This window comes from Macrobrachium rosenbergii, chromosome 6, assembly GCF_040412425.1.
Source record: "Macrobrachium rosenbergii isolate ZJJX-2024 chromosome 6, ASM4041242v1, whole genome shotgun sequence".
NCBI lineage: Eukaryota > Metazoa > Arthropoda > Malacostraca > Decapoda > Palaemonidae > Macrobrachium > Macrobrachium rosenbergii.
This window is the reverse complement of record NC_089746.1, coordinates 24,516,648-24,539,147: the sequence shown is the minus strand read 5'-3', so window position 1 is coordinate 24,539,147 and position 22,500 is coordinate 24,516,648. Positions and strand designations below refer to the sequence as shown.

At 35.1% G+C, this 22,500-nt stretch overlaps 1 protein-coding gene across 2 annotated transcripts in view; it reads right to left on the bottom strand.

The window, feature by feature from the left end:
* Nucleotides 1-22,500, bottom strand: part of LOC136839351 (uncharacterized) — a 105,298-nt gene that overhangs the window by 60,360 nt on the left and 22,438 nt on the right. For both annotated transcript variants that reach the window (XM_067105251.1, XM_067105253.1), the window contains exon 2: nt 1,214-1,285. The gene's annotated coding sequence lies outside the window, so the exon portion shown is untranslated. The remainder of the gene's footprint in view (nt 1-1,213; nt 1,286-22,500) is intronic.

The following is a 22,500-nucleotide window of genomic DNA, read 5'->3' as shown; positions in this document are numbered from 1 at the left end:
TCATGTGCAAGAAAAAAGGAAAACAGAGGAAGAGAGAAAAAAAGAGAAAAGAAAATAAACAGTGTTAGCATGGCATGAAAAAAAAAAACGTCTAGCAGGAGCAAAATACACCTGTAAATTCAGCTTAGTCTTGGCATGCATTAAGCAGAAACAGCTATTACCCACGTACGCTCTGAGAAGCGCCTCCAAGCAACTAAGAATTTTACGCAATTAGCTAAGTGCTGCTTGGAATGCAGCAATAATAAACAGAAAAATTATGGTGGTAATATACTACCTTTAGTAAAAAAAAAATTTAAAAAGCAGCATAATCATAGATACCTTTAATAAAAAAAAAAAGTCGTAGAGGTCCTTTGGATTTGTGTTGCGAGTTCGATAAACCAATCAATCAATGAATTAATTAACTGGAAAGCCACCATGATAGAACGGACTTGATGGCAAAGAAGAAGGCAGATAATGCAACAAAGGCATTGTAATCCGACGTATGTGATGAAACGCTAGTTGGATAAACCAGTTACTCAATCCATCAACTAAAACATATTTCTGATACAATGGCTATTTGAAAAGTACCCGGATGAAAAACATTTACGAAAAAAAGACATTCTATTCTGATAAACCAACAGAAAAGTCCAGCAGCTGGAAAAAAAAAGGCACCACACTACAAAGATCATGAACAAATCAGACTGACAGCAAATGAAACAAAAGCATTCCTACTTGACTTAACAGATCTGGAAATGAGCCAACGACAAACAGACTCATCAGAAGGAACCGAGTATAAGAAGCGCCATGACCCGCAACCAGGAAGTGACGGAGAATGCCTACGGCAGCCAAAATATGTCCGGCATTGTAATGGGCGAAGCTGCGACAAGTGTCGGATGCTGCTAGTCTTAACGGACTTCAAAAACGACCGTCGACGTAAAATGTTTTCATTGCGTCGAAGTATCGACTCTGATCTTGGTTTTCTTCGGTTTGGTTCGGTTGTTACGCCCGACCCAAGGTCCTTTAAACATTATTTAAAGGACCTTGGCCCGACCTTTAAATGAGTTGCGCGTGTCGCTAGTCATCGTAAAGTCCACTATTTTCCGTAATGACTCCATTGGAGTTTGACGATTGTAGTCTATACAATACTGAAGATCAGCGAGAGAGAGAGAGAGAGAGAGAGAGAGAGAGAGAGAGAGAGAGAGAGAGAGAGAGAGAGAGAGAATTGACAACTTACCTTCAAGACCCGTTGTAAAAATACTTCAGTCGTAGCCACCACGATGTTGACAGCGCCATCTCACAAAGGAACCTGTGCAACGAAAGTAAAAATGGATCAGATTAAATCATTATAAAAAATACAGCTTTAAGAATATATTTTGGACCTTTAATTGGTTTGCAATGTGAATAATAAAGGAAAAAGTAACGGGCTTTTTGAGTGCATTTTGTCGCTGTCTATTTAGGAACCAAACCTATATTTGTGTCTCGGTGTTATTTTGACTTTTATCTGGTTTAAAAAACTTTATTAATAACAATTCAACAGGAATTTTTAACTTCACGTGTCGCTCTATTTGGCAATTCATGATTACTTTCGTGTCTAGTCATCCGAAAGTAAAAACTTGATGCTCTTTCAAAAAAAGACAACATTTTAGAAACATTAATCACATCATATAGACAATGTATAAGAATCTGATATGTTAGAAAAATAGCAAATAAAATAAAAGAAGACGTATAATCTAAGTTGGAACAAAAAACAAAAAACAAGTATATCTTAAATATATTTACAGTTTTGACCAAGTAATATTTGGATATTTTTTTTACCTCCTCAGCTGCCGTAACATTTGCACAGATGTCTAAAATTACCTGAAAATGGGCCGATGCATGTTTGTGGACGAGTGTATATATACCAGCAGAGAGAGAGAGAGAGAGAGAGAGAGAGAGAGAGAGAGAGAGAGAGAGAGAGACTGTCAGGTGAGGATTAACTCGTCGAGGCCCTACTTTTTGTGATGGTATATATTTGACGGAGTATTTAACACTCACGTCTCGGGTGTTTTATCTCTTCTTGTCTCTTTCTCCAACCTAAATTCTACCCACAGCTGTTGGCTAAAGCTAGGCACATAATACACTGTTTGTGTCAACAGTGGCATACTGAATTCCAGGGAACCCTCTCGCTTAGTCTCATAATTCACTGTTTGTTTCAACGGTGGCATACTGAATTTTAGGGAACCCTCTCGCTTAGTCTGGTTGTCAAAAGAGGCACACTGAATTTTAGGGAACCCTCCCACATACTCTCCTCGTCCGGTTTATAACGATTTCTGCCCAACTTTGAAACCACGCAACTTCCTCCACAATAATAATTCTGATCACAACTGCGTCGTTCTGGATCATTGCGTCACCTTATCAAAACCGGTTGAAAATTCAGAACGCGGAGTCCTGCTCAAATGAGAAGCCTCCGTCGTGAACAGCATTTTCATTTGGGAACATCACACCTCCTGAAAGTCTTCAAACTGCAGTCTACCCTGCAGCCGAGGTGTGGGTATTTATAGACTTTCTAAAGACTCTCAGTGAATATCTGATGAGTTTCAGCGTCAGGAGCGACGCTCCAACATTTTAAGTTGGACTTGATCTATGCTCTGCTGCTTTCTGAGTTGGCCTCGTCTCCTCTCCCCACTATTTCCTGGTTTGGACTTGACTTTACTTCTATTCTTTCTGAGTCGGACTTGACTTAACTCTGTCCATTTCTGAGTCGGACCTGAACTTCAGTCGGTCCGCATGGATTTAGACTTACTTTTTGTATTGGTTAGTTTAGATTAAGCTGTCTTATGTCAACACAGCTATTACCTAAAGGTGGTTAAGTGTTCAAAGGTTTTCGAGGCTTTATGTGGAACCACTGAACTCCAGAGCTCTATTCTGTTTTTTTTTTTTTTATGACGGAACTTGACCTTATCTCTGTTCCTCTCTGTTGACTTATGCTCTCTTCCTCTTGAAAGGGCTGGACTTTTGTTCTGTTCTTTTCTGTCTTGGACTTCATCTTATTCTATTCCTCTATGACTTAGACTTGGTCTTACCTCTATTCCTTTCTGAGTGGGACTTGACCTTAATTCTATTCTGTCAGAGTGGGACTCGGCTTTCCCACTATTCATCTTTGACTTGGACTCGACCTTTCCTTTGTTAATTTCTGCATTAAATTTTGTTCCCTACTAACTTGGACTTGATCTTTATACCTCTTGACTTGAGTTGGACTTTTGTCCTCTTCCTCACTTAGTTCGAGTCCACCTGACTCTGGCTGACCTTTTTCTCTATTCTTTTCTTAAACGGACTTGACATTTGCTTTGTTTCTCTTGACCTTCACAAGAGTATTGTTCTGTTTTTCGTAAATTAGGCTTGTCCTTTACTCTGTTTCTTACATTTTTACAGTTGGCCTTTGTTAATTTGTATTTTATACGATCTACTCACAAAACCAAAGATCATGCTTGCATTCATTTCTTCCTGAGCAAAAATATTAAAAGGTTTGACGACAAGGAATTATGTCAGATTATTCAGGCAAAGTTTCAGCAAGGAAGCCTTGTTGGTATAAGCTGCAAATCGCCGTTGCCCACGAAAAAAGAAAATTAAAGCAGGAAAACATTAACCAATCCCGTTGAATATCAGCAACCACAAAAATCACAAACTTATTGCAGTTTTAGTTTTGCAATAACTTTACGAGTAATTCCACAATCTCTTTCCTCTTTCTATTCTTTAGTTTATGGTTGTCTAAAAACCTCTAAAGTCTGGTTAAGAGTCGACGATATACCTTTGACCTTTATAATGCAAAAACATGGTAGCGCGAGAAGTTGCCGTCTAAGTTTGCACTTGAAATTTACTGGGTCCCTATGCAAATGAAGGATAGTTAAACTCATATTACGTTAACAAAATCACCTAGGAAGGAATACCGTGTCTGTAATATGAGGAACCATTATTAATATTTTTTCCATTTTTCCAGATGACGAAAATGCAGATGAAATATAAATTAAATTGACAGAATTCTCGCTCAGAAATTAAATAGTTATTTAAATTCTGCATATGAAACCAATCATTTGGAATTTTTATCATATTATATTACAGATCATACAGAGACTATCTTGATATTTTTTCTTTTCTGCTTTACCAGTTACTGCTTAGTTGTTCAGCATAAAAAGCAAATAATTCACACAGCAAAACCACCCCTCAGTACTGGGACAAAAAATCCCACTAAAAAACACTGTTCTCTTAAGCTGATCCTTAATGAATATTTATCGTATATCTTAACCGACATCACAGTGGCGTGTACCATTGAGTTACGCAATGTACCAGAAGCATATCTGGAATGCGTATGACAGTTACAACAGAAGCTACATTTCTACATGCAAGCAATGCATGTGTTAATGTTTTTTATGTAGCTATAAAATAATTATTTTTTTAAATACCAATACTACTGACCAATCGTACTCAGTTGCAATACATGTGACGATGTTCCTCATGCGGTTATAAATAAGAGATACTTTTATGGAATACATCTGACCGATCTGAATTCAGTCTTACGTTGCAATAAAGTTTTCTCATTTTCCCCCATAAGACAACTTCCCGGCTATTCAAGAAGCACCTTAAAAGGTGCTGATAAAGAAGGAAACTCTTTTGGCTACCTCTTAACAAAGAGAGGCAGAAAAAAAAATCTTTAAAAAGTAGTTTCAATTAGTCTTTGTGAGGCTTCATTGCCAAATACCACACCGCCTTAAAATCACCGAATCTTAAGCTCTCTTAGCGTTAATGCACTGGACAACATAATCACCAGGACTTAAGAGTCTTGGCAAGTTCCAGTTCCATTTTGAGAATATTTATTCTCCTTAGTTAGAGAATTAGGTTTCGTCAAACCTGCCCAACGAGATACTCAGGAGCGTCTTATTTATACAGAGAGAGAGAGAGAGAGAGAGAGAGAGAGAGAGAGAGAGAGAGAGAGAGAGAGAGAGAGAGAGAGTAAGAAATACGGTACTATTCGTCTATTCAGCATCCAAAAGGAATTGGAATTTAAGCACTTCTTTTGTCCTCAGTATCCAATAATAATTTATTCTGAATTATTATCTTTTTGCGTTTTTTCATTTATGTGTGTGTGTGTGTGTGTGTGTGTGAGAGAGAGAGAGAGAGAGAGAGAGAGAGAGAGAGAGAGAGAGAGAGAGAGAGAGAATATGAAATTCAATATTATTCGTTGATTCAGAGGAAATTATTAATTGAATCTGAATTTCTCTCTCTTTGTGTGTGTGTGTGTGTGTGTGTGTGTGTGTGTGTGTGTGTGTGAGAGAGAGAGAGAGAGAGAGAGAGATAATCAGTATAATTCTTCTATTCATTATCCACTTTTAATTAATCTTCTTTTGTAATGGAGCAAGAGACGAAAGAGGCGGGACAAAGAATGCTTCAGAGTACAAAAGGCTGGGCAATTCAATCATCTCAGATTAGAGGCCTATAGTGAATTCTGTCATTTTTTTTACCGCATTATGGCTGGTGGTTCTACTAGAACGTCATTTCAACTTTTGCATGCAAAGCAGATTTTAGGATATCAAATACATATCTTTTCCTACTCTTTTCGTAGTAATATTATTAGTATTAGCATTAGTATTATAGAGATAGAGAAATCCACAAAACTTTGCTAATGGTTGTGTTCTACTGGCCTTAAAGATTAGTTTATGCATTTTTCACAAATTCCTCTCAAGCTTTAGATTGTTAAAAGGCTCTTGGTGAACAGCATAAACTCTCTTGCAAATCGCTTGTAAATTTACGAATGTAACTCACTGTGGTTTTTCTCATGGTGATCACCATTATTATTATTATTATTATTATTATTATTATTATTATTATTATTCCTACAGGATCCAAGCACCTCATTTGTCACGTTTTGACTCATTCGGAAGGCATCTGGGAACTACAAATTGAGAAGCGCAAGTTGCAAAATACAGGTAGTCTCAAAAGGCATTTACATAATCTCATTAATGACTAATAGGTGAGAAACGAAACTAAAGTGTCAAGCAAAATCAAATATCAGAATAAGCGAACATCATGTAATATGAACATTAGCTAACGACAAACAAGCAATAGAATAAATCAGTGTAAAATCAACCACAATATAACAGCGACCAATGGATTTTTCTTAAAATGTTTAACGAAATACAGTGTTTTATTTAGCCTGACTGATGAGGAGGATTACTTGCGTTAATGTACCTAGTTTCCTATTCAACTCATTTTTGTATATTATTCAGCCCCCTTTTTTTCAGTTATCATTTTCCAACCAGATTGTCCTTGCCCAAGAACTGGAATCAATATTTCTTTTTTTAATTGTCATCATTTGGTATCAAATGGCGGTGCAAATTCATAACGATTTTGACTATTTCTGGCGTGAATCTTTGTTGAGAATCTAACCTAAACTTTCCTCATTCTTTTTAAGGAAATTACATTCTGATTATTTCGCCAAATCACTGACAAATATTTCAGATTTACAGATGAAATGAATTTCAAACTCAAGAGATTTTCGGTCTAAGCAAGCACTAATTTGGAGATAAGTTTCACTATAATCTAATACATTTTTACAGCAGTTAAAGAAATATTACAAGACATACGCTCTCGTTCACGTTACTTTCTTGGTCAGCATTCTTTAAATTTTCTAATCATCAGTTATTATAATAAATCATTAAAAACCATTTATCAACAAATGGAAGCAGGAAGCCCTAAAATTATTTCAATGACTTAAATATTGTATGAGACAGAACAACGTCAGTTCTATGTGAACTAGCAATTTTCTCGTCCTTTGAACGAGTGATGAAAGGGCAAAAAAATAATTACTTTTTATTGAAAGATGAGGATCTTAGTTACAAGGCGATGAATCAGCATTCGTTACGAAAGTATAGCTTCCATTTTCCCTTCGGTTATTTCATATTAGAGTTGAAAGATCTATTTCTGAGAGAGAGAGAGAGAGAGAGAGAGAGAGAGAGAGAGGAGAGGTGGGGGTTTACATCGTCGAGGCCCCAGCTTATATGGACTGACTATGGAATTGGATACAAGATGGCAAATCGAGTTCGCATTACACACACACACACACACACAGAGAGAGAGAGAGAGAGAGAGAGAGAGAGAGAGAGAGAGAGAGAGAGAGAGACAGAGAGAGAATGTGGGGGTTTACCTCGTCGAGGTCCTAGCTTATATGGACTGACTATGGAATTGGATACAAGATGGCAAATCGAGTTCGCATTATCACAGAGAGAGAGAGAGAGAGAGAGATGTGGGGGTTTACCTCGTCGAGGTCCTAGCTTATATGGACTGACTATGGAATTGGATACAAGATGGCAAATCGAGTTCGCATTACCACACACACACAGAGAGAGAGAGAGAGAGAGAGAGAGAGAGAGAGGGTTTACCTTGTCGAGGTCCTAGCTTATATGGACTGAATATGGAACTGGATACAAAATGACAAATCGAGTTCGCATTACCACAGAGAGAGAGAGAGAGAGAGAGAGAGAGAGAGAGAATAATTACCCAGAGCATAAACATGCATCCAATGACTTCTTTGGAATAAAAATTGAAAATAACAATAAGTTTCATAAATATTCATATTAGAGTTGAAAGATCTATTTCTGAGAGAGGAGAGAGAGAGAGAGAGAGAGAGAGAGAGAGAGAGAGAGAGAGAGAGAGAGAGAGAGAGAGAGAGAGAGAGAATTCCTAATTACCCAGAGAATAACCACGCATCCAACGACTTCTTTGGTATAAAAATTGAAAATAACATTAAGTTTCATAATATCCATAATATTATTACAACTGTTTTTACTATAAACAAAAGATACTTTAAAAGTATCTACAGTATCATGATACGTATCTGATTTATTCTAATATATGCCAATTTTATCATTATCATTCTTATTATTATCATTAGTATTAGTATTAGTAGTAGTAATAGTACTGTAGATGCAGTAAAATAAAATGGGTAACATTCAATGACGATATTCTTCATCTCTGCCAACCATCTAGGAATAATATATGTTGAGAAGAGCTTCATAAACATTGCATAATGTTCTGATAAGATTAGCCTGAGATGAGTGTCACTAATAAGCATGTCTCTATTCCTTCTTTTTGAGCCTGGATTGCTGCCCTGACTATATTTTGACCATGCTGTCTAGTCCATAGTTATTATTAATGCATGCTATTAGAATTTCGATTAAATGCCAGTTATTTCTGGAAATGTAATTAGCAATGCAAATGAAGCTGATGAGGACGGGGTTCTACAGAAACAATGAAACGCTTAATTACGTAGCCTACGTATGTTGTATACCGTATGATTAAACATACATACACACACATCTATCTGTCTTTCTACACACACACACACACACACACACACACACACACACACATATATATAAATATATATATATATATATATATATATATATATATATATATATATATATATATATATATATGTGTGTGTGTGTGTGTGTGTAATGTCTGTATGTGTGTCTGTGTGTGTATATAAGTGATCAATGGATCATTTTATATATATATATATATATATATATATATATATATATATATATATATATATATATATATATATATATATATATATATATATATAATCCACTGATCGCTTTCATCAGATTTTTATGCATACATAATAACGGCATAGTCACACCGACCTCTTAACTCCTCTGCCTCCTCACTCTTTATTGGTTACACTTATCACTACAAGCCTATATCAGAACGGGTAATAAATAAATAAAAAAAAGAGTCTCACCCTCCGAGGCAGGTTCAACGAAGACGTGTCAAGGTATTTTGCTACGTAGTCGAATACAAGTTTAGTTTAGTCCTTGCAGATATATGCAAATATCTACTGAATGCAGACATGTTTTAACAGAGCTGAACAGACTTAAACGCACCATCTTATCATAGTGTTCTTGCATGAAAGTTTGAAAGTTAAGAGGTCACTGGGGCGGCTACTGAAGTTCGATTAAACGTGAGTCACTTTTGGATATGTAATTAGCAGTGCAAATAAAGTTGATAAGTACAGGTTTCTGCAGAAATAATAAAACGTTTGATTCAGCAGCCTACGTATGATGCACACTGTATGATTATGCATACATATGTACATACAAACACATAATATATATATATATATATATATATATATATATATATATATATATATATATATATATATATATATATATATATATATATATATATATATATATATATATATATATAGATATATATATATATATATATATATATATATAGAGAGAGAGAGTGTGTGTGTGTGAGAGAAAGAGAGATATCAACTTTGTGCACAGTGCATGCATGCATTTACGTAAGCGTACGCGCAAGTGAATACAATAAAAATATATTAAGAACGTCAAGTTCGGAGTCTAGCACAGCAGACAACTCCACCTCCCATACGATGTGTACCAACAACACAACATCACCAGCAAAAAAAAAAAAGTGATGCAGAAATAAGGTCACAGAATCCAGCAGGGTAAATGAATTACGAAAGTAAATTAACGACGGGGCGGGGGGCGCCATAACCCAGTGGCCACCCGACGTACGTGGCCGGTGGCCCCTTGATCTCCATTATGCAACGTGAAGCTTTTTTAAAGGGCTCTTACAAAGGCGCGTTCTTTATGCCTCGTAATTATTTCCGAAGACTCAGCATCTTTCTCAAATCCTCCGAGGAAAGGGGAGATAGGGATGCTCAGACGCTTTCTAGAAACCAGTGGTGTTTTGGGAGTAATTGCAAAACAGAGGTTCCGTTATCTCCTCGCCTTCTTCTCGTTTCTCACTTAAATTTATAGGAAGGAAGGTCATAATAATAATTTATTTCAAAAATCACTCATAAACATACAAACATCACACACTTATTCACACACACACACACACACACACACACACACATATATATATATATATATATATATATATATATATATATATATATGTATATATATATATATATATATATATATATATATATATATATATATATATATATATATATATATATATATATAATATATATATATATCAAAGATGTATTAATTTTCAATTTCCAAAAAGTCTTAATGGAGAAAGTGAGTATTTATACACAGACATCAATTCTCCACCTTCAGTTCTCTTCTCAAACAGCATTGAATCAGTGTAAAATTAAAAGTATATCATATGTTCTGAACTATATATATATATATATCATCTGCATATATTCCAACCTTCACTTTTGCTATATAATATTTTGTAATAATTAAAGAGAAGAAGGACATTCAACATGAGTCAGCTCTACAGGCAAATATATAATTAGTCATATAAAACATGATGTAATGGATATATATATATATGTGTGTACACAGACATCAATTCTAACTTCTATACAGTTCTCGTGATCTAAATATACTGATATATAAAATTCAAATATATCATATGTTCTGGATAGTATGGTAGTATATAAGTCATCTGCACGTATATATAACCTATATTTGCTATATAATAGTTTATATAATAATTAAATATATATACATTCATATAGTATCTATATATATATATATATATATATATATATATATATATATATATATATATATATATATATATATATATATATATATATATATATATATAATATATATATATATATATATATATATATATATATATATATTATATATATATATATATATATATAATATATATATATAGTATATATTACAAATCTATTAATAAATAAAAGTGAAAAGAAGTATAGGTTATATACATGAAGAGTTGAATATCAAGTACAACCCATGGGAAGCAAAACATAAAAAATAAAAAAAATAAAAAACTTACGAATAAACTTACAAGGCCAAAACAGAATCCACATCACGTACCAAAACAAATTTATCACCGATAAACATTGGACAAATTAAAGTTTGCACATCTCGATGAAAACAACACACACACACAAACACACACAAACCCAAACACAATCACGAAGAGAGGAAAAATAAAAAAAAAAATTGGATCCGCCAGCCAAGGCTGACACCTTTAATGCAACACACACACACACACGAATGGCTGTGACTGCTGTCGTGTTCCTGTGGTCTACAAGAATATGAGTCATTTTGGAGGGGTTATCTGGTGTCGTGACCGCCTTGGTCATTGGCGTCGTTCATGAGGACGAAAAATACAATTTTTTAGCTCTTTGTAATGCTTCGGCCAGAAATATTTGGCACTTTTTTCTTGTAAGTATGTATATATATATATATATATATATATATATATATATATATATATATATATATATATATATATATATATATATATATATATATATATATATATATATATATATTTATATATATATATATATATATATATATAATATTTATATATATATATATATATATAACAAATCAACAAATCACAAAACGTGCAACTGAAGCCACAGGAAAGCTTGAAAGGAAGCGACACGGTGCCAAGTACTTTCATGTAATTAATGTGTCTCACGATGTGTTAATTACACAAAAGCACTTGGCACCCAATCGTTTCTTTTCAAGGTTTTCCTGTGACTTCAGGTGATATATATATATTATATATATATATATATATATATATATATATATATATATATATATATACATATATATATATATATACATACATATATATATATATATATATATATATATATATATATATATATATATATATATATATTTTCAATATTAAAACAGATAGGAACTGCACATCCCTAACCCTCGGCTACTTGAAGACTTTCTCACCTCGCAGAGAGGCGAAAATACGAAAATACTATTTTTTCTTGCCTGCCATCTCACAGGGGTCAAAAATCATGGCTAACATTGGCTTCGGAAGAGGACTGGTGTTCCATTTAGGGGGCAAATCTTCCTCCCCAGGGGTCCGGTTCACTGTTCTTTGCCAGGAACCCCTCTGGCTTAAGGTACTTTATATATGTACCCCTGCGTAGTGGTACACATCGTCTGTACCCTTGCCTTAAGGTATATCTTATCTGTACCCCTGTTTTGAGGTCGTATCATCCGTACCTTTACCTTGTAGTATATTATATCGGTACCCTTCTTGTCCTGAGGTACACATCGTCTGTATCCTTGCCTTGAGGTACATTATATCTATACCTTTGTCTTGAGGTACATCATAGCTGTACCCTTACCTTGGGGTATATTATGTAGGTACCATTGTCTAGAGGTACATATCTGCACCCCTGCCTTTGGATATATTATATCTGTACCCTTGTCTAGAGGTACGTATCATTTGTACTCCTGCCTTGAGGTATATTATATCTGTACCCCCAACTTCCGGAACATTACATATCTGTGCCCTTACCTTGAGGTACTTAATGTCTATACCCCAAATCAAGGGCATTTCCTGGGACGGAAATGTCCCAATTTCATCACTTATTACAAACGAGGCAGTAGACTCCGTTAGAGACTCAGGCTCAACCGCCATTAGAGATGAATGATTCTATAATTATAGGTGTGTATGGGCTCGTCGCGATGCTGATGAGCTTTCTCTGTGGCTGTATTTGGCGATGAAGCCATGGAAGTTTTCTGCACAAAAGCTAAATTGGCGATTCAGCAGTTAATTTATGTGTATGGCAGTGATTCTTGTGTTATTTTTCTGGGCCTATTGCAGTTAGCGAAGACCTCTCAGTGCAGACCAATGAATTAATAGAATAAATCATTCTTACAGACAAACCTATAAATATATACTATATATATATTATAATGTACAGTATAATACATATATATTTATGAACATAATACAAGATATATATATATATATATATATATATATATATATATATATATATATATATATATATATATATATATATATATATATATATATATATATATATATAAAATACGTTTCATTTCCTTCGATCGAGCACGATAATGAAAATCTTGCTAGGTTTTTATTTTATTTGAGAAATCAGATCATATTCCCTTCAGTCGTTCTGTGTGGCTTTAGTTAACAGGATGGGAAAACCTTACTAGCGAGCTGAGGGAGAAAGAGAAACAAAAAATGAAAGGTCACTACGATATCATATCTCTGCGAGCGTATCCTGTCGCTGGTTTTGGTACCGGCATTATTCAGTGGTAGAACCTGAGCTCGCAGTCACTAGATCCGCGGTTCGCCCCCATCCTACCACCACCAGACGAACTTGCCGCGAACGAGTTACTGGAGTAGCTGGGAGTCAAGAGGTCATAGGTCTAGCAACCTGAGCTGTAGAGATTTTCAGATTTTCTGAGAACAGATGGCTCTACCCTTTTGACTTCACTCCACTCCAAGGAGAAATAGGTGTATAATGAATATTTATATATATATATATATATATATATATATATATATATATATATATATATATATATATGTATATATATATATATATATATATATATATATATATATATATATATATATATATATATATATACACATATACATACAGTATATATATATATACAATATATATACATACATATACATAAATTGTATATATATATATATATATACATATATTGTATATATATATATATATATATATATATATATATATATATGTATGTATGTGTATATGTGTATGTGTATAAATACTGTGAGTGTGTATATATGTATATGTGTGTGTGTAGTGTTATTCAATACACATAAACACATATATATATATATATATATATATATATATATATATATATATTATATATAATATATATATATATATATATATATATATATATATATATATATATATATATATATATATATATATATATATATATATACTATACGTATTTACTAGCTGAACTGTTGGAGGTAAACTAGAGTTCGGCATCTCTGATCATTGTCTCTCAATTTACCCTTGTTGCCCTTTTACTGGGTGAAAAAGTAGATTAGGGTCACTTGCAATTCGTACTTGTATTCCTTTTTATATTTATCTCTTAGGTTACTTGCCTCCTGCTCGATGGTTCTCCCAGTGGCAATCGAGTCAAGACAGGCTGAAACCAGGTAATTTTCTCACAGTCACATTAGAAACTTTTAAAACTGGCCACAAAAGATTTTCTTTTTCAGCGATGGACGACCATCAAACAGACCTAGGGTAACGAAAAAAATAATGTATTCACGATGAATGTCGCTCAAGTACTAGTCCCCCATTTCCGTTGGCTGGGCCGAGTCCAAAGGATCACTTCAGGCATCCTAATCACTTCAACAGCTTTCCATAACTTACTGGGCAGCCGTTGCGCAAGATTAGATGCTGGCATAAGCCTGAGTTAATACAGACCGAAAAACCAGCACATCCACATATTTGCATTTGATTGAGCTTCGTGAAACTTGAGATGGAAAGTGCAACAAAATGAGAACCTTGCTGCAGGAGAGACAAGTTGTAATTACACTTGCAGAAGATGCTGTGAGTTGTAAGGTCCAAAATATCTAAAAAGTTTAATGACAAACATCTTGTAGTACAGTTCTTCTCGCTCGATGTTCAATGTGGAGAACTAAAAATGAGGAATCTAGAGGGTAAAATCCTCAGCATAAGAGCAGAATGTTATTAAAAAAAAAGTCACGACAACAAAACAAAAGAAAACAAGTCACCAGGACGGGGAGAGAGGACAAATACAGCAACTTCAACTACACTGGAAATAAAACTTCTTGAAGTTCAAACAATTTTTCATATGGTAAAGGATCGATACGGAAGGTTGTGTCCTCATGCAGATGTCAGGAAATGAGAGATAATAAACAGCCGGTCAAATTCCCCCGGAACATTATATAATCACAAAACAGAGTCGTTTTCAATAAAGCATCAAGAGAAGAACGAGAAAAAACAAACGCTTAGCCACACATAAAGAAGCCAAGTGACAGAGAGGCTAACCGAAAAGGAGGAGGATAATCCAGCAGCTTAAATTTCTGACTTGAATAGAAGCCATTATGAGGGACTGTGGCCGAAAATCTCCCGAATATTCTTTTATGGTTCTCTTAAAACGGACTCCTTAAATCTCCAGAGAAGGGAAAATGATTTTTACCATCGTCGTAAAACTTTTAACAAAAGCACCATTTCGAATGCACTTTTGTTAACAATTGGTCATGTTCTAATCGTGCGACGTAACTGATTTACTGTAGTCTGTTCACGAGAGAGAGAGAGAGAGAGAGAGAGAGAGAGAGAGAGAGAGAGAGAGAGAGAGATGAAAAGAAAAATTCATTCTGAACACATATCCTGAAGAAGAAGAAGAAGAAGAAGAAGAAGAAGAAGAAGAAGAAGAAGAAAAATGACCTCATCAAATATAACGTGACACCGGAGAGCTTGCAAAAAATACATACAAATATTTATCACAGAAATAGACAGTGTCTGATAAGCCACATTACTGTGCATTATGAATACAACTGCGTCCTTATGAATGAGAAAGGACATTATGAGAGAGAGAGAGAGAGAGAGAGAGAGAGAGAGAGAGAGAGAGAGAGAGAGAGAGAGACAAAGGTGGGGATGAGAAACGGCCTTTTTCATGTGAGAGTAAACATTTACGACCCAATAAAGCCGCCGGATATGTTTGCAATAATGATTGTTTATGTCTCTCTTAAAACAAGCAGCACAGGCATTTCGCGAGAGAGATTTCTTTCTGCCATCTGTCGATCGATTAACAATGTTATCATTACGAAACAACGCTTGTCGTTCATCTGTACACAAACACGCACGTACAAACACCCTGGCTGCTTTAAAGAACTTTAAAGCTCTGCTGGCAATCAACGCAGAGAGGTCCACGAAGACAGACTGGCTTCTGTTTATAACATTGCTTGCGCACGCAACTGAATTCACTCTTTTAAAAGGCGGCGTTTTCCCCTTCTTCTTCTTTATCCTCATGTTATTCTAGGCTCAAAGTTTGTTTCTGTAAACCTTTTCTAGAAGTTTGTTCCTATTAACTTTATTTTTTCTCGTATGTTTGAGTACTTGTTCCTATGCGATCTAAGTTTGTTTTATAAGGCGGGAGGAATTTCTCTCAAATTTCGTACCCTTGTTTGGCGCCAATCCGGCCTTACATGACTTGCCAAATGACGACTTAATTATTATATTACGACTGAGAGCTAATACCATGACATTCCCTTAATATGAAACAAAGGTATACAAGCAAGGAATCCGATGCTTTATCATGCTGTCTAGAAATAAATGCTAAGAACTATGTGGTCTCACGGTCTGCATCCTCTGCCTGCGAGACAAGGAAGTCTATTGTCAGCCTTGCGAGAATATAAGATTCTCCACTCTGATTCTGTCATCTCCAGGGGAGAATGGCATTGAAAGAATGAACATCGCTCCCCATCTTTTCTCTCTCTCTCTCTCTCTCTCTCTCTCTCTCTCTCTCTCTCTCTCTGTGAGTGTAATTTACATCTCTTATCTTACTGCCATAAGCAGACCATATGGCTACACTTGCAAAAAGCAAAAAAATTATAAACTCTCGTCTGTTGCAAAGATCCATGAAGCAATAGTAAAATACATTTGAGTATGCTTTATAATATTAACACACACTTGTATGCAAATACAAGCACGATATTCTGATTATAAATTACAGAAACCTTGTGGTAAGGACTTATCTATACTGAGAGAGTATTATTATAATTGACATTTTTACTGTTATTTTTATCATTCAAAACAAGCAATACTCCACACAAAAAGCCTAGAAGATTATAAAACTGCAAAACCAGTTTCCATAGAAAGCAATGGTCATGTGAGAAAATATAAAAGGGAAGACAAAAAAAAACTGCTGAATATATGAAGAAGACTAAACGAACAAGCAAACAAATACATACTTCTCGAAACAGCGAGAGAATGAAATTCAAACGAGGTTTAATTAGAAACTAAATCATCATCACGAAAACAGAATTGTCACACAAAAAAATGCTTCCGAAACTTGTGACCTTCTTCCACTAAAAGTTTCTTCATTTACGCCGGGGAGATTATTTAACAGAATGAACATAAGCGAACATTGGTTGTTCGGAATAAGGCGGCCTTATGCCAGCACAGGCTCTTGTCATAAGGAAGCTCGTCAGTATAATGGGATATGAAAGGGAGTAGAATAGAATAGAATATTGAATTTAGGCCAAAGGCTAAGCGCTGGGACCTATGAGGTGGAAAATTGACAGTAAGAGGGTTTAAAAGTGTAACAGGAGGAAAACCTCGCAGTTGCACTACGAAACAATTGTTAGGAGAGGGTGGAAAGTAAGATGGAAGAAAGAAAATATGAACGGAGGTACTGTAAAAGAAATGAAAGAGGTTGCTGCTAGGGACCGACGGGACGCTGCAAAGACCCCAAGTAACTCCTACAGTGTACCACGTGAGGTGCACTGACGGCACTACCCCGATACGGGGATGAAAGGGAGTAGGATGCCTGGTGTGGATTACAGGACTTCACCAAACTAAAAAAAAAAAAAAAAAAAACATTCCACTGCTCTCTGACAGAATATAATAAAATAGAGATCAACTTCTTCAGCCTTACAACGGTTACTCAAGGTTATCATCTTCAACATTTAATTACAAATATTCTTAAATTTTTTATGTCATTTTCCAGATCTTTCCCTCCAAAGTTGCTTTTCCCAGTGGGCTAACTCTGTTACTCATGAAACGCTTTAGAACAGGGAACACTTTCTGTCTTCTTTAATCGCCGGACTCTGTAATATATACTGCATAAAGGGATTTCTATTGTATTTATTTCATAACAAAATCATAAATCTCTCTCTCTCTCTCTCTCTCTCTCTCTCTCTTTCTCTTCTTCTTCTTCTCTCTCTTCTTCTTCTTCTTCTTCCTTCAATTTTGGGTAAGCCTAAACAGGTGTAAGTTTGTTGTTTATTGGCAATTCGGTATCAATAGAAAGCATACCCGAACAAATAAATACAATAAACAATTAACCATATTTTTATCATATAAAAAACATAAGATAAATATAAGAAATGAAATCAATTATTTTTGTGTACATTCCTGCTAGAATAAAGTTACCACAATAATTATTCCTTAAAAGAAAAACCAAGAAACTTAAAAATCAATAAGGCAATCTCACGGAGAAGCAAATATTATACTCCGGTGAGTGAACCGGATCCTAGAGGGGCGTAAACAAAACGAAAATGTCTGATCTTAAAAAACTAAATGATAACGAGAGAGAGAGAGAGAGAGAGAGAGAGAGAGAGTGCGAACCACCGAGCTACATCGCAACTATAGACTACCTCGCAAAAATAAACTCCTCAGGAGGTAAAGAGCTTCATCGAAGCCAGAACTCTAGACCGACGATCAAATGAGAAGAAGAAGAAGAAGAAGAAGAAGGAGGTAAGGAGATGGGGAGGGAAAGAAAATGAAACAAAACACGGTACAAAAAACCCTTGAAGAAGAGGGAGCAAAGGAGAGATCGAGCGAGGAGAAATAGAAGAATGAGAAACTGAGGGAAGGAAAGGATAATTAGAGCAATGAGAAATGGAATGGAAGAACATAAAACAAGAAGAAGAAAAAAAAGGGAGGAGGAAATAAGAGACAGCGAAATGTAAGAGTAATACAAAACCACGAGATGAAAAGGGCAGAGGAACTAGAAAGAAGAAAAAAAGAAAGAATAGCCGTCGAAGATAAAAAAAAAAAGAAAACACATAAGAGAAGGAAAGAAAGGATCGAGCTAGGAAGAAAACAAGCGTCAAGATAAAACAAGTAAAAAATGCGCCGAAGTTTCTTCGTCGCAATCGAGTTTTGTGTACAGCGTATAATCAAGGCCATCGAAAATAGATCTGTCTTTCGGTGGTCTCTGTATAATGCTGTATGAGCCGTGGCCCGTGAAACTTTAACCACGGCTCGGTGGTGGCCTAGCCTATATCGTTGCCAGAAGCACGATTATGGCTAACTTTAACCTTAAATAAAATAAAAACTACTGAGGTTAGAGGGCTGCAATCTGGTATGTTTGATGATTAGAGGGTGGATGATCAACATACCAATTTGCAGCCCTCTAGCCTCAGTAGTCTTTAAGATCTGAGGGCGGACAGACAAAGCCGGCACAATAATTTTCTTTTACAGAAAACTAAAATTAAAATAAAATCATCCAAATACCAGACGAGGCCAAAGAGTAAAAACTAGCCTATCCTGATCATAAAAAATATACCGAACTGAATCACTTATCTTTTGCGTAACCACCCTTTTAACTTCTTAAATATCTTCGTTGCCATGGCAACTTAGAATTTTAATTAGGGGTAATATGAGTGCAAAGCAGTCTGTCTTGTTACTGCAACACTGAGTGCCGTAACTTGAAGCTTATTTCAATAAGATAAAGACAACGGAATATGTAGCAAAGCATAGGGCGATTTACTCGTACATTTCTGCTGTAAAATATTGAGAGAACTGTAAACTTTACATAATACACTTGATGATAAAATTACAATTATCATGATATTAATACAGAACAATTTCTCCCGCGAAAGCCACAGATTTAGTAAACGACAAACAATAAAAAAAGGACACAACTACAGCAGCAGCAACAGCAACAATAATAATAATAATAATAATAATAATAATAATAATAATAATAATAATAATAATTGAGACGATCTTAAACTTTGCACAATACTCTCGATGATAATATTACAATAACTAATGATATTGATAAAAAGCAATCTGTCTCCAATGAAAGCCACATATTTTGCTAGACAACAACAACAACAACAACAATAAATAATAATAATAATAATAATAACAATAATTAATAATAATAATAATAATAATAATAATAATAATAATAATAATAACAGTTGTAGTAACAGTTGCACTAGAAATAGTAGTAAAAATAATAGTAGACATAGTGGAAGTAATAATAATAATAATAGCAGCTGTAGTAAAGTTATACTACAAATAGCAGTAAAAATAGTAATAGTGGAAGTAATTATAATAATACTAGCAGCAGCCATAAAAAACTCATGAAAGGAACCACCGAAATAATGAGACAGGACACATTTCATCCTCTGTCAGATAAGACGTGTTTACTTACGCACTTCACCCCTGACCTTACAGAATTACATTGGCTTTTATTTAAGCGTAAATAGCGCCGTCTATAAATAAGAGGCTTAAAGTTTCGCGTTCGTGAGAGACGAGTTCTTACTAGATCAGTCGTTATCTAGCGGATGCGAATGTTTGTTTTTATCGTTCTTTGTGTTATTTATTTTAGCATGTAAGTTAGCAACTACGCGCATGCGTACGATATCCCTAAAAAGCCAAAAGTATAAAAAAATTCATTAAATATTCACGTAGATAGAAAATCCTGTCTGTGGACGGTAGATTGCAGCGCGTAGATTTCACATATCTGTTCTTACAGGGTAGATTTCTGTTTGTAACATAAAAAGACCATAAAATTATCCATATACATGATAGATTCTGTTCGTAGATGATAGATTACAGTGTGTAGGTTACATATTTCAGTGAACAGATGGTAGATTTCTGTATGTAGCATAAAAAGCCCATAAAATTATCCATATGCATGGTATATTCTGTTAGTAGATGGTATGTTTCTGTGCGCAAATGGCATAAAATTTCTGTTCTGTCCGTAGACGGCAGATCCAGTAAATGGTATATTTCTGTCCATAAAAAAACATAATATAATCCGTACAAATGGTAGATTTTCTTCTTTGATGGTAGATCAGTGTGCAGATTTCTATCGTCAGTGGGATGTTTCTGTCCATATACGTTCACTTCCTGCATTTAGACAGTAGAATTCTGTAAGTATATGGTTAATTCTAATTCTTACATGATGACCGTCTGCCCGTAGATCGTCAATTTCTCAATTTAGAAGCTGACACGATGACGTCATGGTCCCTAGAAGCCGGAACGAACTGAGTATGCATTTTCAAAATCCATTGACTAAAACCAATGGGCTTGTAAATACTACAATGAGTCTCCCGGAATATTCTCGTATTTTTCTATCACGTGGTTCCCAGGCGGTAGTGACGTGAGGCCTGAAATCAATAGGCTCCGGGCTTTTCGGTGGCAAGGCTCAGCACGTAGGCTGAGGCTCTTGGGTCGCCCTTGGTGACTTGAGTAGCTGAACACACATATGTAAGTAAGTGTATACAGTAAATATGCAAATATAAAAACATGAAAATGATTCAATTAAAAGTAATAAGTAATATAAATGTTGAATTTTCACTGACCAACCGACTTATTCATGTCAATAATAGCTTAAAAAAAAAAAGTTGAAATTTATTTAATTTTTTAGATTTCTTAAGGCTGTTAAGCTAAGCAATGGGGCACGTCCAGCCAATCAGCGCTAAAGACAGTGAAAAGAGGGAGGTGGAGTGGTTGGACAGCAATATCAAGAAGTCCAGGAAATAAAAAAAAAAAAAAAGTACAATGATCTAAAGGTGGAACTGGAAAAAAATCAAAGTTGCAGAGGTTGGACAGTAATGTTGAAGAAAGGAAGCGGGAATAGAGGTAGAATGAAAGGTTAAAAAGAGAATGGTGGTAAAATAAGAGGTTAAACAGGGAATGGAAGTAAAGTAAAAGGTTAAAAAGAGAATGGAGGTAATGTAAGAGATTAAGAAGGGAATGGACGTAAAGAACAAGGTTAAAGAGTGGGTATAGCTGAAAGCCGAAGGAACACCACAAACACCCTTTGGTAACGCCTACTGTGCACCACGTGAGAAAAAGAAATTAAGTATATCTTAGTTTAATCAGACCACTGAGCTGATTAACAGCTCTCCTAGAGAGGGCTGCCCCGAAGGATTAGACTTATTTTACGTGGCTAAGAACCAATTGGCTACTTAGCAACGGGACCTACAACTTATTGTGGAATCAACCACATTATACAGAGAAATGAATTTCTATCACCAGAAATAAATTCCTCTAATTCTTCATTAGCCGGCCGGAGACTCGAACTCGGGCCGAGCGAGTGCTAGCCCACAACTCTACCAACTCTTCCAGCGAGGAACTACCCCATGAGAAGCACCGATATTGCACTACCACCTTACGGGAAAAGGGTCGACATGCTGCCTGAATTACTCGCCTCTCTTCTTCTATGATTTTTCCTTTGATCTGGCCGTCGCTTGTGAGACACCCACCCAAAAATATTTGTGCGAGGAACTTTCATCCTTTCCATCCTCCACGTAAGCAACATTCTACCTTCCATGTAGCTGCCATTTACTCTCATAACCTTGCTTTTATTACTGCCTGCTCCTTATCCCCTAATACTTTTCCTCCAGCTTTTCTCATCATTCCACACATAAACCGGTTAAGGAGAACCCTGGAGACACGCTCAGTGATGCTCCTGCGCTAATTAACATTAAAACATCCTCACTTAACGTACACAGTTTGAAATGCCATATTAAGGAGGTATTTTGCACAAGAGTGTGTATGTTGTTATTTCTGTATAAAAACTTTGTATATATGTATGTATGAATGAATATATATAAATATATATATATATATATATATATATATATATATATATATATATATATATATATATATATATATAT